The sequence below is a fragment of the Cydia fagiglandana genome, chromosome 10 (genome assembly GCF_963556715.1).
Source record: "Cydia fagiglandana chromosome 10, ilCydFagi1.1, whole genome shotgun sequence".
NCBI lineage: Eukaryota > Metazoa > Arthropoda > Insecta > Lepidoptera > Tortricidae > Cydia > Cydia fagiglandana.
In genome coordinates, this window is record NC_085941.1 from 14,941,809 (window position 1) to 14,963,212 (window position 21,404).

At 37.2% G+C, this 21,404-nt stretch overlaps 1 protein-coding gene across 1 annotated transcript in view; it reads left to right on the top strand.

Annotated features, from left to right (window-relative positions):
• LOC134667950 (delta-1-pyrroline-5-carboxylate synthase) overlaps positions 1–21,404 on the top strand; it is a 267,662-nt gene that overhangs the window by 99,556 nt on the left and 146,702 nt on the right. The window lies entirely within an intron of this gene.

The following is a 21,404-nucleotide window of genomic DNA, read 5'->3' on the forward strand; positions in this document are numbered from 1 at the left end:
ACTTGGATGGGTGACCGTTTTTTTTTTTTGCTTTTTTTTTGTTTTTTTTTGCATTATGGTACGGAATCCTTCGTGCGCAAGTCCGACTCGCACTTGCCCGGTTTTTTTATGTTATTGTCCATTTATTGTAAACTAAGTGTATGTGAGGCGTGCAATAAAAAGTATTGTATTGTATTGTATCATTTTTGAAGACCTATCCATAGATACCCCACACGTATGGGTTTAATGAAAAAGACATTTTAAGTTTCAGTTCTAAGTATGGGGGACCCCCAAAATTTATTGTTTTTTTTCTATTTTTGTGTTGAAATCTTAATGCGGTTCACAGAATACATCTACTTACCAAGTTTCAACAGTTCTTATAGTTTCGGAAAAAAGTGGCTGTGACATACGGACGGACAGACAGACAGACATGACAAATCTATAAGGGTTCCCTTTTTTGCCATTTGGCTACGGAACCCTAAAAAGGAGGTATTAATTCGGTTTTTTAATGTTTGATATCTCCGTCATTTTGGGATCGATTTTGAAAATTATTTTTTTAGTTGAGTTGTAACTTGTAAGTATATACATACAGATTGGTTCCGTCTTTGTCAAAACCCAGTTCTGATGGTGAGATTTATGAGGAATCGAGGGCACTCTTCAAATCTTGTAAGGGTGGTTCACGTTTGTATGGGAAAAATTCAAACTCTAGCTAGAAGAAGCGGCACCCCCTCATTTTGTTACACTTATTATGTTGACAAAATACGCCAACCATCTTGCAATCTTAACTACAAGGGGGTGCTCAAACACATTGAAATTTTTCAAATTGTCTGAAATCAAAAAAATAAATAAGTTACAATTTTTTTTATTTTTATGTAAGTAGTAGTTTTCACATTATTTGAAAGTGTGATTTAAAAGATATTATTTTGTAAGAAAATGTTTTTCTACTTCAAAACTTATACATCACATGTGCAAATAGTGTGAAACCAGATATTTTAAATAAAATTCTGAATCATAATTACTCTTTTTGTTGGGTTTCAAACAACATACAAAATTTCAACGTGGTTAAGCACCACCTTGTATAGTAGTGTTGAGTCGCTCACTCGCGAGGCACCTCATTTGTACCACTCAACTCAAAAATGTCTTACTTCACTCCTCTATTCATTTTACTCATTTACTCGCGCGCATCACAAACACCTCTTGCCACACAAATCATTCACACACTTCAAATTTCAAAAAAACTCTTATCCTTTCAAATTCACTCGCGAACCTCAAAAACTCAACGCTCCTCACAACTTGCAAAAGAGTCCCTGGATGGCACGAGGCGCTAGGTGCTCGCCTGCTCGCCGACATACAAAACTCAAAATGTCTCAAATGAAGAAAAGTTGCTTCTCTGTTGCACGTGTAAATTCCTACGTAAGTGTGACAGGGAGGCAACATGACGAACATGGATCGCGGTACGCACTCTGTATACCAGACAGGCATTTACGAAGCTTGCTTATAAACAGTAATCCTTTAGTGACTAAAATATTATTGAAATATAATACTGTAGCGTACACAATATATGATCATTTCAATAAGTTTCAAGTTTATTAAATAAAAAGTAAGTATAATTTGCATAGGTAAAATAAACATGTAGATGTAAATTATAACGATTTGAATTTGCAATACTTTTTATTAACATTATTAATTCGGACTGACAAATTATGATTGTGACATATTTTTATTTATTTTGTTCGTTCGTACGTTGTTGTAGCTAATTTTAGTTCTCTAATACCTAATACCTAGTGATAATTCTTATAATTATACCAAAATAACAAAATATGGACATCGTTTTCGCCATTAAATTTACCCGCGGATCTTCCTTGGTGCCTTTTGCATGAAAAAATGAAATGTAAATGTAGCCGGCGGCGTCCGGAGCGAATGGTGCTTTGTTTAATATCATATTGATGATATTACTGTAAAATTATCTGAAGTGGTAAGTTAGTCATTTCTATATAATAATGACTTGTGAAAATATTGAATTTGTTCTCCTTAGTTTGTTAAAAATGTGGTAGTTTTATGGTTATGAAATATATCACTACATATTATGAAACAAAGTCGCCCGCCCCGTCTGTCCGTATGTGTGTTTGTTTGTATGTTCGCGATAAACTCAAAAACTACTGGACGGATTTTCATGCGGTTTTCACCTATCAATAGAGTGATTCTTCAGGAAGGTTTAGGTGTATGTATAATTTGTTAACCCGTGCGAAGCCGGAGCGGGTAGCTCTCGCTAGTGATTATTATACTTAAAACTATATCAAGTAGCAAGGAGGAGGACAAAACAATCTAACAATAAAAAAGAGCTAAATTAGAACAAGTTTCATAAAAGCAGCAAATTAAGTTAATATGTGGGATCTTTCTCCTATAAGTTCTATTCTTACCTTCTACCTCCAGAATTGCACTCCTTAATTATTATTATTTATTAATTTACAAAGGAAGTGATGAATACATAAATATGTATATTTATTAAATATTTTTGCACCGTTGGCCCGTTGGATTAATAGAATAGTCGACGCTAAAAATATGCTAGTACCTCACCTCATTTGAAGTAAGACATTGTAACACCTCATTTTAGAAAATGAGGTACTCATACAAACTCATTTAAAATTGATGTCCTACCCATCACTATTGTATAGTTCGTTTTTTTAGCATTAGAAAGAACTTGCAAGAAGGTAAGCGATCTTAGCATGTCTTTTAATTGAAAAACGCTTTTCAAAATTCAAAAACTATTACTTATGAAAGCAGACGAATATAAATGATCGTACTAGATTAATAATTGTTACATATTTGCCGTAACTTATTTTTAAAATGTGTTTTTCAATTAAAAGACACATCAAGATTGTTTACCTAATTTCTAATGCTAAAAAAAAACGAAGTATAGTTGAGATAAATTAAGAAACTTATACACCAAGTTTCTTAATTTATCTCAACTATAATCTCAATTTATCAACATAATAAGTGTAACAAAATAAGGGGGTGCCCCTTAGGAAAAAAAATGTTTTTTGAACCACCCTAACATATAGTGATACTGGTGGATTTTAAACAAACCAAGCATTTACATTCATAATTGTGACATTTGATGAAGTGAAACTGCTGATGATGATCAGAATGGAACTCTTCAACGACGCATAGCTCATGTTTGGGGATTTGTCCTCTTCGTTATGTTTGTTAAGCACGTTAGATTTTTAAGTCATATTTTCGTGAAGCTCAAGTTCTGATGATGGGATCCATAAGGAATCGAGGGAACTCTACAAATCTTAATGGCATTGTATAGTGACTCTTGTATTTTCATCAGGCAAACAAGGATTTACATTAAGAACAGTGGCATTTGATGAAGTGGTATTGCTGATGGTGATCAGAACGGAACTCCTCGACGACTTGTCTTTTTCTAATTGATTGTTAAGCAAGTTACCCCACTGGCAAAACAAGCAAGATTTTGAATTCGACTTCTACCTGAACCTGGACCCGGACGCGGACCCGGACTCGAGATCGCGAATTCGGACACGGACCCGTTTTCTATTTGGTTGGTGTAAATGGAGTTGGTGAATTTTTTGATTAATTCGGGCGAAAACTGGAAGGTTAGGTATCATAAAATGTTCATGAAGAGAAATTGTAAGAGATGGTATCATTACCAACAACTGTGGAAAATACTGTTTAGTTACTCTTTATTTAAAAATAGCAAAATCAAATTGCATGATTTCATTCGTTTTCTCCACTGTACACAGAATAAGTAATGATATTTATACTAGACAAAAAAATTCAAAATCGCTCTCCTTCTTGATGCGACTGGCAAATCATATTACTTTTTCGAAACCGGGTTTTTTAACCTAATTAGACCCCCGCTGAATCCGATCCGGTTGCTCGATCGAAATCTTGACCGGAAGTGAGATATTTGACATTAAAGGTCCGTTTTTTTCGTTTTTCGTAAATAACTCTTAAACGGTGGTGTATAGCAAAAAATATTCTATTACATAAGTAATATGCATAAAATTGCCTACAAGAAAGATTCAGTACAATTTTTCGCTAGGATCAATATTAATAGTACATTATTGTCGAGGCTCGGAAGTAGCTACTTGCAGGCTGAGGATTCGTTTTAAACGGACGACCTTGGGAGTCCGTTTAATTGAATCCGAAGCCAGCAAGTAGCCTTCCAGCCGAGTCATATATAGTGCTTTTCTCAAAAATGGTGCAAGAAATATAAATATCATAGAAATATTTTACAAAAGCAACGTTCTTACATATATATTTTCTTGACGTAAACGGTATAAATCAATTCTTTAGTACTTCGCCGGTTACCCTGGATCCTTATACTAAACGCTCTACCCTATCGCTTCTTGCTGCTATTACAACCAACTCCAATTTAGCTCCCTTTGAATTAGGCGTTATTTCTTCACAAGAGACACTTAAAATATTGAAATCTATTAAAACGAAGGCCGTCGGTGATGATAACCTTAGCGTGGATATGCTTATGCTCGTGGCGGATTTCATATCACCCATCATCTCCGACATCATTAATTTTTCTCTATCCACTGGCACGTTTCCGGCATCCTGGAAGTATGCCCATGTCATTCCTCTCCCAAAAACCTCCAATCCTGCATCTTTCGCCCAGTACCGTCCTATCTCCATTCTCCCAATATTATCCAAAATTATTGAACATTATGTTAACCGCCGTCTCCTATCTCATCTTAATAAAAATTCCCTATTTAATCCCCTCCAATCTGGATTTCGCCCCGGGCATAGCACAGTTACCGCTCTGGTTAAAGTCACTGACGATATTCGGTTTAATATAGAATCCAAAAGGCTTACTGTCCTTGTCCTCCTTGATTTTAGTAGTGCCTTCAACACGGTAGATTTTGAGATCCTTCTAGGCACACTCAACACACTTAACATTTCTCAAACTTCATTATATTGGTTCCGTAGTTACCTTTCTGGCAGACGCCAGCGTGTTAGAGTAGATGACAAACTGTCCGACTGGTGTGAGCTCACCGCTGGCGTCCCGCAGGGAGGGGTGCTTTCTCCACTCTTGTTTTCTATTTTTATTAATGGTATTACCACATCGCTTACGTCATCATACCATCTTTATGCAGACGACCTACAAATTTATGCAGCGGGAAGTATAGACGATCTTCCCTCATTAATCTCTCAGATTAATTATGACTTAGAGTCTATACGGGATTGGGCGTGCAAATTTGGTCTAAAAATTAATGCTCAGAAGTCACAGGCGATTGTCATTGGCAGTCCTTACTATGTAGACAAGCTCTCGGACATGGTGGTACCTGACATTTTGTTTGATAGGATTACTATCCCTCTTTCCTCTACTGTCCGAAATCTGGGTATCATCATGGATCAGACGCTTTCTTGGTCTCCTCACGTAGCCGAGGTGAGCAAAAATATTTTTGGGTCTCTCCACTCTCTTCGATGACTTCAGAATTTCCTCCCTCTTCACACCAAACTAACTCTTGCTCGTTCTCTATTGCTCCCTCTTCTTGACTATGGTGACGTTGCGTTTTTAGATCTTACTGAGGAATTGCTGGATAAACTCGAGCGTTTACAAAATGTTTGTATCAGGTATATATTTGGCCTCCGTAAGTACGATCACATTTCTGAATTCCGCTCTCAGCTCGGGTGGTTACCGATCCGCCGACGCCGAAATGTGCGTGTCTTGTCGTTGCTTTTCAACGTACTCTTTAACCCCTGCTCTCCATCTTACCTTACCGAGAGATTTAATTATCTCGCTGAAGGCAGTGAACACCGCTTACGTTCAAGTGCTAATCTTACGCTTGCTATTCCCCCGAATAAGACACGATCGTATGCGAATTCGTTCACGGTACGCGCTGTGAAGTTGTGGAACGAGTTGCTCCTGTCGCTCAAGCAGTCCCAGTCTGTAGCGTCATTCAAGGCTAATTTGAAGAAACTTATGCTTTCCAACTAAGCATGATTTGGTTAAGTACTGATTTCTATTTTTTTTTTTTGGACACTTGTATATATGTATATATATATATATATTGTATGTAATATATGTTTAGTATTTATGTATGTAGTATGTATTTTATTTTATAATATCATTTATGTATTTTATTTGCTTTTGGACATTTTGTTTAGTTACTTTTAAAACATTACTGTGCATTCCGTAAGTTTGTCTATCTAATTTGCATTCTCCCCTCATCTACTCGAAGGTTAGCTGGAAGAGATCCCTTACAGGGATAAGTTCGCCTTTGTACCTTTATTTCTGTAAATATTATGTAAACCTGTGTTGTGTACAATAAAGTGATTACTACTACTACTACTATATTTTGACAGGAAAATGCCCTTGCCGCCTTTTTATTTTTTTTAATAAAAAAATAGAAGTGTATTTTTCTGCCAAAAATACGCCAACCTATTTGAGACATCTAAATAGTCGCGGTACTAATCATCTGTTTGGCTGTTTAATGGGCCTGTGCCTTCATTTGATATGGTCATTTCAACTTTTAAAAAGTTTGGAACTCGACAAATAATGGAATTTGTATGCAACATTGCAGTCCCAAAATCGAGACTGCAATGTTTTTAACTTTTTAATTTTTGACTGACCATAAACTACGCGCTTCGCGACCTATTTTTTAGACGGCAAAGTCGACTTTGCCGTCCATTTTTGAGAAAAAGAGATTTTAACGCGGGAAATTTAATTATAATCACTTCTAAGGTCCCGTTTTTTAGGTTTTCGTAAATAACTCATAAACGGTGGCCAATATCAAAAAATGTTGTTAGACGTTAATAATCTACACAAAATTTTGAACAAAAAAGATCCAGTACACTTTTTGCAGGGATCAATATTTAAAAAGATAATAAAGAGGGAAAATTAATTATACTAAATTCTAAGGTTCCTTGTTTTTATTTTTTCGTTAATAATTTGAAAAGTAAAAAATCTTATACATAAATAATAAACGTAAAATTTCCTACAAGAAACATGCAGTACACTTTTCGCTAGGATCAATATTTAAAAAGACAAAGCAGCGGGTAAGTTAATTATACTCAATTTTAAAGTCCCTTTTTAGTTTTTTGTAAATAATGTAGCGTTAGGTATCTAGGGCAGAAATGAGCAATAAGGCTTAGGCTACAAAATGCACAGTGGTTTTATTTGGGCTTATATAACGTGGGTCGTTGGCCTAACGTGGTGGCGGCACTTGGATCGGTGTGTAGCTGGGCGTTACTGTCCTGGCGTTCTTGGCGTATCTCGTAGTGGCAACCCGGCGTTTAGCGCTGAGCACTGGCAGCGAGAGGAGCACAGACGCAGAGGTTGGACGAACAATTAGCCCGTAGGGTAGACCCTGGAATTTTATTCCACTGTGTTAAGGCTACGCAGTAAAATCAGTTCCATGGAGCGTTCCGCCTTATTTATAATGCTCATGTCTTAGCAGCATACAACATTCTGGTGGTTATATAATCTAAGTTCAGTTTGTCTGTGGCGGTCGGTACATGGAATTCAGAACGGAGATAAATAAGGCTTAGGAACATAAGCGTAAGGTTGCAATTGGCAAGGTGCGATATTATGGAAGCTAGTACATTTATATCTAGTTATTATCTTACGCATGGCCATTACGAATGAAGTTCATATACTCAGGCTAAGAATATAATTTACATCCATGGTACATTAGCATTCAAAATCAGAGTCCGCCATTTGGCGTAGCGTAAAGCATTAGGCTGTATAATATAGTAGCAAGCTACGGAACAGGGAAAAACTTAAAACTAGAAGAGGTATTTATGTGTTCAAACTTACCCAAAGCGGGGGAAAACAGATACACTCGATTATATTCGGAAACTTAGTGGCACGGCAGTGGAAGAGCACTTGTTCCCTATTAAATTATTTAATATTCGACATCGCGAGACAAAGCCGCGGCCGGTAACGCTCGCGAGAGCGACATGCGTACAGCGCTGCAGTCAGATCTTCAATGCCCGGCTGTGGCGGACCGTTATAACATGGCGCCGGCTATCGCGTAAACAAGTTAGTAGCCGGGATTGGGAAAGTCGATAATATCGACCACATCGACATCGATACTTATCGGTTGTTAAGACTATTATTTATTTATTTAGCTAAGAAAATAAATTAACGCTACAGTTACCCCGCTCCCTTGGGAAGGATTTTTGCTCACCTGACCTACTTAAGAAAAAAAAAATCCGATTAACTAACTACAATTTTTAAATATCTACTTAAATTCTACTGGCTAAACTAAGATGAATTGACATTATCTTGAGCGCCTTACTAGTTTAAGGTCCTTAATATGCCAAGTACCCAAATCTTTGCCGGACATATCTTGCAAGTCGTAGACTAGGGGGGACCTCTTATGTACTATTCTGCATTGTAAGAATTTAGGTGCTAACTTCTTACTGAAATACTGATCTTTGTCACTTTGGTAGTAGGTTTTTCGCCAAACTATGTCATTGACGTTGAATTCATGGGAGGACGTCTGTGTTAGGCTTAAAGAGGCTTTCAGCACTCCGAATTACGACTATCGTTTTCGTGATGAAATTAAGGCACGTACTCAGGGCCCGCGTGAAAATATTACAATCTACCTTTCCATTATGTCAGGCATGTTTTCACAACTTGACAAACCTCTGCCAGAAGAGGAAAAATTACAAATATTACTTCATAATATACGTCCTTGCTATGCCAAAGTGCTCACTTCTTGCCCAGAAATCAAAAACGTCGAAGAATTGCAAACCGTATGTAAGAACTACGAGAATGTTCAATCTCGTATGGCGCAATATCAGGAACCTCCCAAAGCAACATCTGAGACCCTAGCCCCGGATTTTGCTTATTCTCATGCCTCTACTTCTACAAACAATACAAATAAACCATTTTTACAGAGACAAACCTACCCAAAAAATTATGATTTTAAGCCTCGCTTCGCTACCTACGCAAATAAGCCGAATACCGGGAATAATAATCCTGTCAATGCAGTTGCTGCTGCTACACCTGTATATGCTATTAATGTTAGGTCGAAGTTTTGTCCGCGCTGCCGTGTTGACACACACTCGTTGAGGAACTGCACTGCAGAACGTGTTATTGTCTGTTTTCGTTGTGGTCATCCAGGGGTTAAGTTTCATGACTGTCCAGACTGCCAGAAACATTTATCGTCTACTGTACAATAACAAAAAAACGCATAGAGCAGAATTGTAGTTACTCCGACGCTAGTGACTGGAAGGACTGGTTAAAATTTATAAAGAACTTCTTTCGTGTCTATAAAGTAACTTCAATTCTGCAATCAAAATCAATGAATCATGATAACCGAGTTTTTGTTGATGTAAAAATACAAGATAATAAAACCTCGGGACTTCTGGATTCCGGTGCCGCTGTAACGGTAATTGGTAACGGTTTTCACAATGATCCTATCTTTTCAAACTTTACTATACATAATGATGACAAAGGTAACATGGAAGCAGCGGGCGGGAATAGGTTACCAAGTATTGGTTATATAAATCTACCTGTAGCCTTTGAAGGACAGAATCATATCCTTAAAGCATATATCTCTCCAGTGGTAACAACGCACCTTATCTTGGGTTTGGATTTTTGGCGAAAGTTCAACTTGTGTCCTAAATACATTGCCTCCCTAAATATAGATGAAACTTCCGATTCAGATCAGACTAACCCAAAAGATGCTAATCACATTACATCCTACCAAAATTTAGATTCCAATCAGCGCTCAATCGTCGATGATATAATTAAGAAATTTAAGGCTATATCTTATGAGGAAAAGGGATTAGGTCGAACCTCGATGATTCATCATAACATAAATACAGGTAATGCGTCCCCTATTAGACAGCGTTACTACCGTATGTCACCGGAAAAGAGTAGAATTATTAATGAACAGGTGGACGAAATGCTACAACTAGATGTGATAGAACCCTGTGAAAGTTCGTGGTCATCCCCGGTACTAGTAGTTAACAAAAAAAATGGAAAACCAAGGTTTTGTCTTGATAGCCGGAAACTTAATTCAGTAACAGTTAAGGACGCGTACAGTCTTCCGTATATGTCAGAGATCTTAGACAATCTTAGAGATGCGAAATACTTAACGAGCATCGATTTGTCTAAAAGCTTCTGGCAAATTCCTATAGCCGCGGAAGACCGTTGCAAAACTGCTTTTTTTGTACCTAATCGGGGAACTTTTTGTTTTAAAACAATGGCTTTTGGCCTCACTAATGCCCCTGCTACTCAGCAGCGGCTGGTCGATAGGTTATTTGGTCCGGAATTTGAACTCAGAGTCTTCTGTTACTTAGACGATATTATTTGCGTAAGTAACAGTTTTGAAAGTCATGTTTCCTTATTGTCACGTGTCTTAGAAAGGCTTCAACAAGCTAACTTGACTATTAATTTTGAGAAGACACAGTTTTTTAGGGAAAGTCTAAAATATCTCGGGTACGTAGTCGACTCCGAGGGGTTACGCACAGATCCTGAGAAAGTAGAGGCAATTCGAAATTATCCTACACCAACTACAAAGAAGGATATAAAGAGTTTCTTAAGAGAGACGATTTGTTCCGAACTTCAGTACCATCGCTGGTCCCTTAAATAGATTAACCTCAGGTAAAAAAGGTGCCCCCCCCTTTGTTTGGACTAAAGAAGCTAACGATGCTTTCGAGGAGCTTAAAAACAAACTAACTTCTTGTCCGGTTCTGGCGTGCCCTCATTACGATCTTCCATTCGCGGTTCATTCTGATGCGAGTAATTACGGCATCGGTGCTATGCTGTGTCAAACAATTAACGGTCAAGAACACCCCATAGCATACATGAGTAAATCCTTAACGGGTGCAGAGCGTAACTATAGCATTACCGAAAGAGAAACCTTGGCCGTCCTAGTCGCTTTGGAACACTGGCGTTGTTATTTGGACAACGGTCGGACCTTTACTGTGTACACGGACCAAGTAAAACGTAACGTAACGTAAACGGTGTCCCATAGCGAAATAGGTTTTGAAGAATAAATTATCTACATAAAATTTCCTCCAAAAAACATCTAGAACACTTTTCTCTAGGATCAATATTTCAAGCGATATTAAAGGAAGAAAGTTAATTACAATCAGTTCACAGGTCACTTTTTTTTAGTTTTTCGTAAATAACTCGTAAACGGTGGCCCGTTGCAAAACAATATTCTACATAAATATTAAACATAAAATTGTCCACAAAAAAGGTTCTGTACACTTTTTCGCTACGATCAATATTTAAAGAGGTATTAAAGGGGGTAAGTTAATTATAATCAATTTCCAGGTTCCTATTTTTAGGTTTACGTCTATATAGGTAAAGAACTATTTTATTTTAATTTTATTTTCAAAATTTAGACCCAGTAGTTTCGGAGATAAAGGGGGGGGGGGGGTATTTTTTTGTATTTTAATGTTTTATTTTGGGGAAGGGGGCTTTATCTCCGATACTACTGGGTCTAAAATTTTGAAAAGATATACAGAATAGAATCTATAGATGACAGGAAAACCTATTTGAATTATGCAGTCAAGCGCGAGTCGGACATTACTTAGTTTTTGAACCGATCCCTACAGGTTTTTTAAAGGCAATTCACTCGCGTTTAACATATATAAAATACACTGTTAAAAATTGGGTAATGTACGGAACCCTTGCAACGCGAGTCCGACTGGCGCTTGGCCGGTTTTTATTCATTTTGAGGTACGGAACCCTAAAAAGAGAAAAGTGTTCCATATGTCTTTCGTAGAAAATTTTATATCGATTATTTATTTACAAGAACATTAAGAACTTATTTTGCTATGAGCCTTATTTTACGAGTCATTTGCGAAATCCTAAAAATAGGGACCTGGAAATTGATTATAATTAACTTAACCCCTTTAATACCTCTTTAAATATTGATCGTAGCGAAAAAGTGTACAGAACCTTTTTTGTGGACACTTTTATGTAGAATATTGTTTTGCAACGGGCCACCGTTTACGAGTTATTTACGAAAAACTAAAAAATTGTGACCTGTAAACTGATTGTAATTAACTTTCTTCCTTTAATATCGCTTGAAATATTGATCCTAGAGAAAAGTGTTCTAGATGTTTTTTGGAGGAAATTTTATGTAGATAATTTACTCTTAAAAACCTATTTCGCTATGGGACACCGTTTACGAGTTATTTACAAAAAACTAAAAAGGGACTTTAAAATTGATTATAATTAACTTACCCGCTGCTTTGTCTTTTTAAATATTGATCCTAGCGAAAAGTGTTCTGCATGTTTCTTGTAGGAAATTTTACGTTTATTATTTATGTATAAGATTTTTGTTTTGCTATGAGTCATACTTTTCAAATTATTAACGAAAAAATAAAAACAAAGGAACCTTAGAATTTATTATAATTAACTTTCCCTCTTTATTATCTTTTTAAATATTGATCCCTGCGAAAAGTATACTGAATCTTTTTTGTTAAAAATTTTGTGTAGATTATTAACGTCTAACAACATTTTTTGATATTGGCCACCGTTTATGAGTTATTTACGAAAACCTAAAAAACGGGACCTTAGAAGTGATTATAATTAAATTTCCCGCGTTAAAATCTCTTTGAATATAGATCCTAGCGAAAAATTGTACTGAATCTTTCTTGTAGGCAATTTTATGCAGAATACTTATGTAATAGAACATTTTTTGCTATGTGCCACCGTTTAAGAGTTATTTACGAAAAACGAAAAAAAGGGACCTTTAATGTCAAATATCTCACTTCCGGTCAAGATTACGATCGAGCAACCGGCAAATTCGGATTCAGCGGGGTCTAATTAGGTTAAAAAATCCGGTTGCCAAAAAGTTATATGCTTTGCCAGTCGAAATCGATTTTATGAAAAATATGACCAGTCTAATTACTATATATGTTCAGAATATTATTTGAATAAACTTAGGATAGGATACTTAGGATAGGAAATAAAATGTGTGTTTTTATATCTTTAAACCCAATTACTAAGTAGACTGCACATACATTAAAGTCACATTAAAATCCCATTTTGCGAAATAGAGATTTCAACCTTTAACTTTGCAAAAGTAGATAATTGAAATATTCTAAAAGCAATAAAAATAGTTTAGGTTAGATTCGAGCTACAATGACATTAGTTTGGGTTCAAGGCAAGGTTGCAGGGCCTCAACAAGGGAAAAAAGGGGGAGGGACTGTTGGCCTGGCTCAGTGAGCCAGAACTGACCCACTTATCCCTACTACTGCCGTAAGCAGGTAATGAATTCCCAATGTATTAAGTTTAGGTTTAATAAATTATAAATATATTTTATTAATAACATAATAATATACAAATATGTATAAGCATAAAGTAATAAATAAGCCTACAGCTATTAATAATGTCCGTAATCTGTATAATCCCAAAATACGGATCCCTCGTATGTGGATACTGCTTACATAATCTCGTCTGTCAAGGTGTTTCGGCAGGAAAGGCCTTGGCAGACTTATAAATTCCTGTAATGAGGGTTCATACCTACCGACTAGAATTGGTTTCATGGTGGTATCAGATGGGTTACTGTACGGTAACCGATGGTCATCTTGCTTATAATCTCGTCTGCCAAGGTGATTCGGCAGGAAAAACCTTGGCAGACTTATATATTTCTAAAATGGGGGTTCATACCTACCAACTGGAATTGGTTTCATGGTGGTATCAGATGGGTTAGTGTAGGGTAACCGATGCCGATCTTGCTTACATAATCTCGTCTGCCATGGTGTTACGGCAGGAAAAGCCTTGGCAGACTTATATATTCCTGAAATGAGGGTTCATACCTACCGACTGGAATTGGTTTTATGGCGGTATCAGATGGGTTAGTGTACGGTAACCGATGGTCATCTTGTTTATAATCTCGTCTGCCAAGGTGTTTCGGCAGGAAAAACCTTGGCAGACTTATATATTCCTAAAATGGGGGTTCGTACCTACCGACTGGAATTGGTTTCATGGTGGTATCAGATGGGTTAGTGTAGGGTAACCGATGCCGACCTTGCTTACATAATCTCGTCTGCCAAGGTGTTTCGGCAGGAAAAGCCTTGGCAGACTTATATATTCCTGACATGAGGGTTCATACCTACCGACTGGAATTGGTTTCATGGTGGTATCAGATGGGTTAAATTAGGGGTCCCGCTGGCCACCTTTGAGAGCGTCTGCCAAGCACTTCCGGCAAAAAAAATACTGGCAGACTTCGCTTTTATGTGTCTACATGTAAATTTCTAACTGCTGCCATAACTATTATTTCGGTATCAGATGGGTTAAATCAGCCCCCTTTTTTCGCACCGGAAGTGGCCTTCTTTTTCGTACTTTCGGCAAGTTCCGCCGTGGCAGACTATCGAATTCGGACTTAGCATCACTTTTATGGGAAACCATTGTGCATTTCATCGTGGTATCAAGTCGGTTAGAAAATTTGCGGCCGGCTCTTCTACTACAAGCAGATCTTGTCAGTAGAAAAAGGCGGTAATTTTGAAAAATTTATGTGTTTTAAGTAAGTGATATTTTAGCATTTTTTTAGCATAGGTGGTTAAAAAATCTTTGGCATAATTTTGGCATAATCTAGACATTAGTCTAGCATATTTTCAAAATCCGAGTTGGCAACACTGTACACGGGCCCTACGATAATGTTTACAGGACCTATCGCTCATTAATTAAGGGTGCTTATAGAACGTAAACTGTTACCTTAAGTCCGGGACTGTTTCCCTAAATAAAATGTAAGTATTGAGCTAATTGTTGGAATAAAGGTTAATTGTTGTATTAAAGTTAACGGTTCCGGATTAGGAGGTGCCAACCGTTAAAGAAATTAGTTAGGTTAGTTAGCAGTTAAGAAGCTGTGGTTAGTCTTAACATAATTGAAAAATACTAGTTGTAAAAGATTACAAAACCACATGCAACTAATACCTAATTATCGAATTCTAAAAACTCCAAACACAATTATGTAGGCTGCGTTGTTTCATCGCAGAATTCCTAATGGCCACCTGCTATCTCCATCATCAGATCAGGTCGATCAGGTAGTACCTACCATAATAATTACATCGTCACCCGACTTATATAGGTATAGGTATCTATGTAACAGTCGGGTGCAATAATGCAACGTAAATATTGATCAATTAGTAGGTATATAATCCAATAAGATTCTCATAGAGGTATCTTACGTAAGAATCCGGTCGTAAAATTACTATACATACCTATTTATAGGGACACCTATCTATATATACATCGCTCTGCATCGTCAATTGTTATTATCAAAATCCAACCGAAGGAGGCTTAGGTACAGCAACGGGGATAGAACGCCGTAGATACAGATAAAGGTAGATAGGCAGGGGGAGAGTAGGTAATGACGATCACGCCAAATTTGCAAAAAAAGAAAGTTTGAAAAAGATAGGGGGAAACCATTAAGTATAAGGTAAAACTGCACATCATATTGCCGAACAGAAACTGATTGATGGCAACTACATACATATGAGTAGGGTTGGTAATTGGTATCTGGTTTTTAATTAAAATAGAATTTATTTAATAATTTATGTATTGTGCTATGTTTATTTGTAGTTTTAGTATATAAGTTAGTTTATAGGTATTTATTGTAATGTGATTGCTTGACATGTTTTTCTTTGTACATGACGATCCTTATTAAAAAAAAATTACAAATATAATTAATTTTACATATCTCATCACCTACTTACCTATTTTTAACCGACTTCCAAATCCCAAAGGAGGAGGTTATCAATTCGGTTGTATGTTTTTTTTTTTATTTTTTTTTTTTTTTTTTTTATTTTTTTTTATGTTTGTTACTCCATATCTCCGTCATTACTGGACCGATTTTGAAAATTATTTTTTTGATTGTATGTGTATGCATACAGATTGGTCCCGTTTTTGTCAAAATCCAGTTCTGATGATGGGATCCATGAGGAATCGACGGAACTCCTCAAATCTTAAAGGCATATATATGGTGATTTTTGTGTTTTTATCAACAAATCAAGCATATACATTCAAAAACGTGACATTTGATGAAGTGGAACTGCTGATGATGATCAGAACGGAACTCTTCAACGACGCATAGTTCACCTTTGGCGATTTGTCCTCTTCGTTATGTTTGTTAAGCAAGTTAAGTTTTTAAGCCACAATTTTGTAAAGCTTGAGTTCTGATGATGGGATCCATGAGAAATCGAGGGAACTCCTCAAATTTTAAACGCATGCGTATAGAGATTTTTGTATTTTCATCAGAAAATCAAGCATTTTCATTAAAAACTGTCGCATTTGATGAAGTGGAACTGCTGATGATGATCAGAACGGAACTCTTCAACGACGCATAGTTCACGTTTGGCGATTTGTCCTCTTCATTATGTTTGTTAAGCAATTTTAGTTTTTAAGTCACATTTCTGTCAAGCTCGAGTTCTGATGATGTGATCCATAAGGAATCGAGGGAACTCCTCAAATCTTAAAGGCATACGTATAGAATTTTTTGTAGTTTCATCATAAAATCAAGCATTTACATTAAAAACTGTCGCATTTGATGAAGTGGAACTGCTGATGATGATCAGAACAGAACTCTTCAACGACGCATAGTACATGTTTGGTGATTTCGAATTTCGATTTTGACTTGGACTGGGACCCGGACTCATACCCGGATCCGGTTCGGACCCGGACTCGGACTCGGACCCGGACCCGGACTCGGACCCGGACTCGGACCCGGACTCGGACCCGGACTCGGACCCGGACTCGGACCCGGACCCGGACCCGGACTTGGACCGGGACTCGGACCCGGACTCTGACTCAGAGACCCGGACCTTGACCCGGAAAACCACTATGATACCTAAACTAAATAAACCACTATGATTACCTACCATAAAATGTGGGTATGATGATGCCAAACCCCTCCCGCTCAAACTCCCGTACACCGCACCGCATGCGCCGTTAAGTGGGTTAGGTTAGGTTTGAACTGCGATCCTCACAGAACCGAACAAAAGTGGGTTAGGTTTGGTTAGAACTGCGAGTCTTACAAAAACGAAATGCTACTAGAAAAGTGGGTTTGATTAGGTTCGAACTGCGATCCTCACAGAACCGAACTGCTATCAGAGAAGTGGGTTAGGTTAGGCTAGATAACTACGACACTTACGAAAACGAAATGCTACTAGAAAGTAGGTACTGGTTTTACTTCCTTTTCTACATAGTGCACCATCTACCATAATCTTTCACCGGGCCCCATAGAAGTCGGTTTTTTTTCTTAAAAATTATTTTTTTTATTTTTTTTATTTTTTATGTTTGTTACTCCATATCTCCGTCATTACTGGACCGATTTTGAAAATTATTTTTTTGATTGTATGTATATGCATACAGATTGGTCCCGTTTTTGTCAAAATCCAGTTCTGATGATGGGATCCATGAGGAATCGACGGAACTCCTCAAATCTTAAAGGCATACATATGGTGATTTTTGTGTTTTTATCAACAAATCAAGCATATACATTCAAAAACGTGACATTTGATGAAGTGGAACTGCTGATGATGATCAGAACGGAACTCTTCAACGACGCATAGTTCACCTTTGGCGATTTGTCCTCTTCGTTATGTTTGTTAAGCAAGTTAAGTTTTTAAGCCACATTTCTGTCAAGCTTGAGTTCTGATGATGGGATCCATGAGAAATCGAGGGAACTCCTCAAATTTTAAAGGCATGCGTATAGAGATTTTTGTATTTTCATCAGAAAATCAAGCATTTTCATTAAAAACTGTCGCATTTTATGAAGTGGAACTGCTGATGATGATCAGAACGGAACTCTTCAACGACGCATAATTCACGTTTGGCGATTTGTCCCCTTCGTTATGTTTGTTAAGCAAGTTTAGTTTTTAAGCCACATTTCTGTCAAGCTCGAGTTCTGATGATGGGATCCATAAGGAATCGAGGGAACTCCTCAAATCTTAAAGGCATACGTATAGATATACGTATGTGATAAGGGACTAGTGATTTGTAATTGTGTTATTTGTAATTGTTTGTTTGTACCTGATTGTTATATGTACCTTTGGTATATGTTAATGTTAAGTTTCATGGCGCATTGGATCTGTCTGTAAGGTCATGTAAACATTTTTTCAAATAAAAAAAAAAAAAAAAAAAAAAAAAAAAAAAAAAAAAAAAAAAAAAAAAAAAATAGAATTTTTTGTATTTTCATCATAAAATCAAGCATTTACATTAAAAACTGTCGCATTTGATGAAGTGGAACTGCTGATGATGATCAGAACAGAACTCTTCAACGACGCATAGTACATGTTTGGTGATTTCGAATTTCGATTTTGACTTGGACTGGGACCCGGACTCATACCCGGATCCGGTTCGGACCCGGACTCGGACTCGGACTCGGACCCGGACTCGGACCCGGACTCGGACCCGGACTCGGACCCGGACTCGGACCCGGACCCGGACCCGGACCCGGACTTGGACCGGGACTCGGACCCGGACTCTAACTCAGAGACCCGGACCTTGACCCGGAAAACCACTATGATACCTAAACTAAATAAACCACTATGATTACCTACCATAAAATGTGGGTATGATGATGCCAAACCCCTCCCGCTCAAACTCCCGTACACCGCACCGCATGCGCCGTTAAGTCTTACAGAAACGAAATGCTACTAGAAAAGTGGGTTTGATTAGGTTCGAACTGCGATCCTCACAGAACCGAACTGCTATCAGAGAAGTGGGTTAGGTTAGGCTAGATAACTACGACCCTTACGGAAACGAAATGCTACTAGAAAGTAGGTACTGGTTTTACCTCCTTTTCTACATAGTGCACCATCTACCATAATCTTTCACCGGGCCCCATAGAAGTCGGTTTTTTTTTCTTAAAAATTATGTTTCATCTGTTTGTTAAGTAGGTTTATTTTTCCCGCCTCTCAGAGATCGTCTGCACTTTATCGGTGTTTCTGTACATATATATAACTAATTCATACATACATACTCACATACATTCACGCATAACGTCACATAAACACTTTCACTTATAACTTACTAAGACCTTTTAACCGACTTAAGTCCTTTTGTACTCAGTTGGATTAGTGATTTAATAAAAATTCTTAGTGTAAATTTTAATGTAGCTTTAATAATAATCTGTATTTCGCTTAGATTCCCTCGTCACAGGCTATAAGCCTAGTGTGGGGATCACTGTACTGCCCCTCTATAATATCAAATTATATTTTGAATATTTTTTGAATTTGAATATAATGACTATTAGTATATATTGTATCCGAGTTTAGTTTTGAATTATGTTTCCAATTCGCAATTGCCCCACTCTCCCGTAGACATGTCTCTGAGACTAGCGCCTGGACCCTTCGCGGGATTACGCGGACAAATCCTGCCCACTGATGATTCAATTTGAATTTGCATAGCGTCGGCGTTTAGCAGATGGACGTGTTTACGCAAAAACGGAATGTTTTTGTAAGCGGGTTTGGGCTTAGAGCGCTAATGGATGTTATAGTAGCTTAGGAATATTTGGGTTTGGTTAATACAGTTACGTACTACTGAATTTTAATTAAATTATACAATTAATTAATTATAAGTAGCGCAGGACCGATAAGAGTAGCGCTGTTTGGTGAGGAGGCCAAAAGTCTATTTAAAAGTTCTGATAAAGTCAGTCCATGAAAAGTCTGCAGCGGATTTGATAGCCCACGCAGTGGACGTGTTATTTTAAACGTCATACTTCTATGAAATTATGACGTAAATGACACTTGCACTGCGTTGGCTATCAAATCCGCTGCAGCCTTTTCTTGGACTGACTCTAATTTACATTTAACACAAAATATCTATAGGTTTCTAGCAATTCATAATTCACCATTTAAATATTTCAATTAATATTAGATATCCTAAATCTAGAAAACGTTATCGTATTTTATTATTATTAAATCTGAGCTGAGAATAGAACCTTGGCCAAACAGATTAAAAACCTAGCCCTTCATTAACATAAAAAGAGCGAACCCCACGACAATATCAGCTTATGCAAATTTATATCAAATTGCTAGTGGGCAGAGATTTGTCCAACTAATCCTAGGGAGCTCAGATCCGAATGCGTAATGACGGTTATGACGCGTAGCTTTTTGTTAAGTTTTGTTATAGTAGTTTTCACATAGCTTTGGTAGTATATGGTGCCCATGATGAAAGTTATCGTCTTCATACAATTTATTGTTTGCAATTCCAATACAATGCTATACTATAGTCCCCACACTAGCCCAATGCGGGTTGGGGACTTCACATGTACACCTTTGAATTTCTTCTCGGATGTATGCAGGTTTCCACACGATGTTTTCTTTCACCTAAAAGCTAGTGGTATATCAAATGATATTCCGTACATAAGTTCCGAAAAACTCATTGGTACGAGCCAGTATTTGAACCCACGACCTCCGAAACAGGGACTTGAAAAATGTTTCACGTTGACTTTGAATATCTCGTGACCTAGGTGTACTGCCTACTAGAATAATTACTAGATGGTAATATAAATACAAAAAATACCTAACATAAACATGTTAAGAACAATACTCACACTTATCTAGACACGCGGCAGCGTGTCAAGCCAAGTTCAAGCAAAGGAACTGGCTAGCCAGCGCCAAGTGTAATATTACACGAACCACTTGGTGCCACTTTTGACCCTTCTATAACTCAAAACATCTTTAACGTAAACACATAAAACTACGTGTGTTTAATTATATCCATAAGGACATCTAGAAGCCCAAATTTCATGAAGCTAGCTCAAACGGTTATAAAGATATGAAGGTCAAAAAGTCGTAAATTTTAAGACTGACTGACAGACTTATAGTACCTAAACCTAACCTACTTCCAGATGACCTAGAAGGATGAAATTTGGAATCCAGCTCAGTTATTGTGTGAAAGCGTAGGAAAAAATCTAAAAATAAAAAAAGTTATAAAATAGGGGGGGTCCCCATACAAAAAAAACATTTTTTATTGTGACTGACATATAAGTACCTAAACCTAACCTACTTCCAGATGCCCTAGAAGGATGAAATTTGGAATCCAGCTCGGTTATTGTGTGTAGGCGTAGGAAAAAATCTAAAAACAAAAAAAAGTTAATAAATGGGAGGGTCCCCATACAAATTTCTTTTTTATTGTGACTGACATATAGTACCTAAACCTAACCTACTTCCAGATGACCTAGAAGGATGAAATTTGGAATCCAGCTCGGTAATTGTGTGTAAGCGTAGGAAAAAATCTAAAAATAAAAAAAGTTAAAAAATAGGGGGGTCCCCATACAAAAAACCTGTAATACGCGCTAAACAACCGGCCAACGGTGTGTCGTTGGCGGCGCGCGGCACCACATAGTTAATACAAAGAACAGAAGTAAAAAACATGCAGCGGAAACACAAGAAAAAACATTAAATCTCAATACCTGCCTAGTTTTCTTTACAAAAAGTATTGATATCCCATCAAAAACATAAATGTA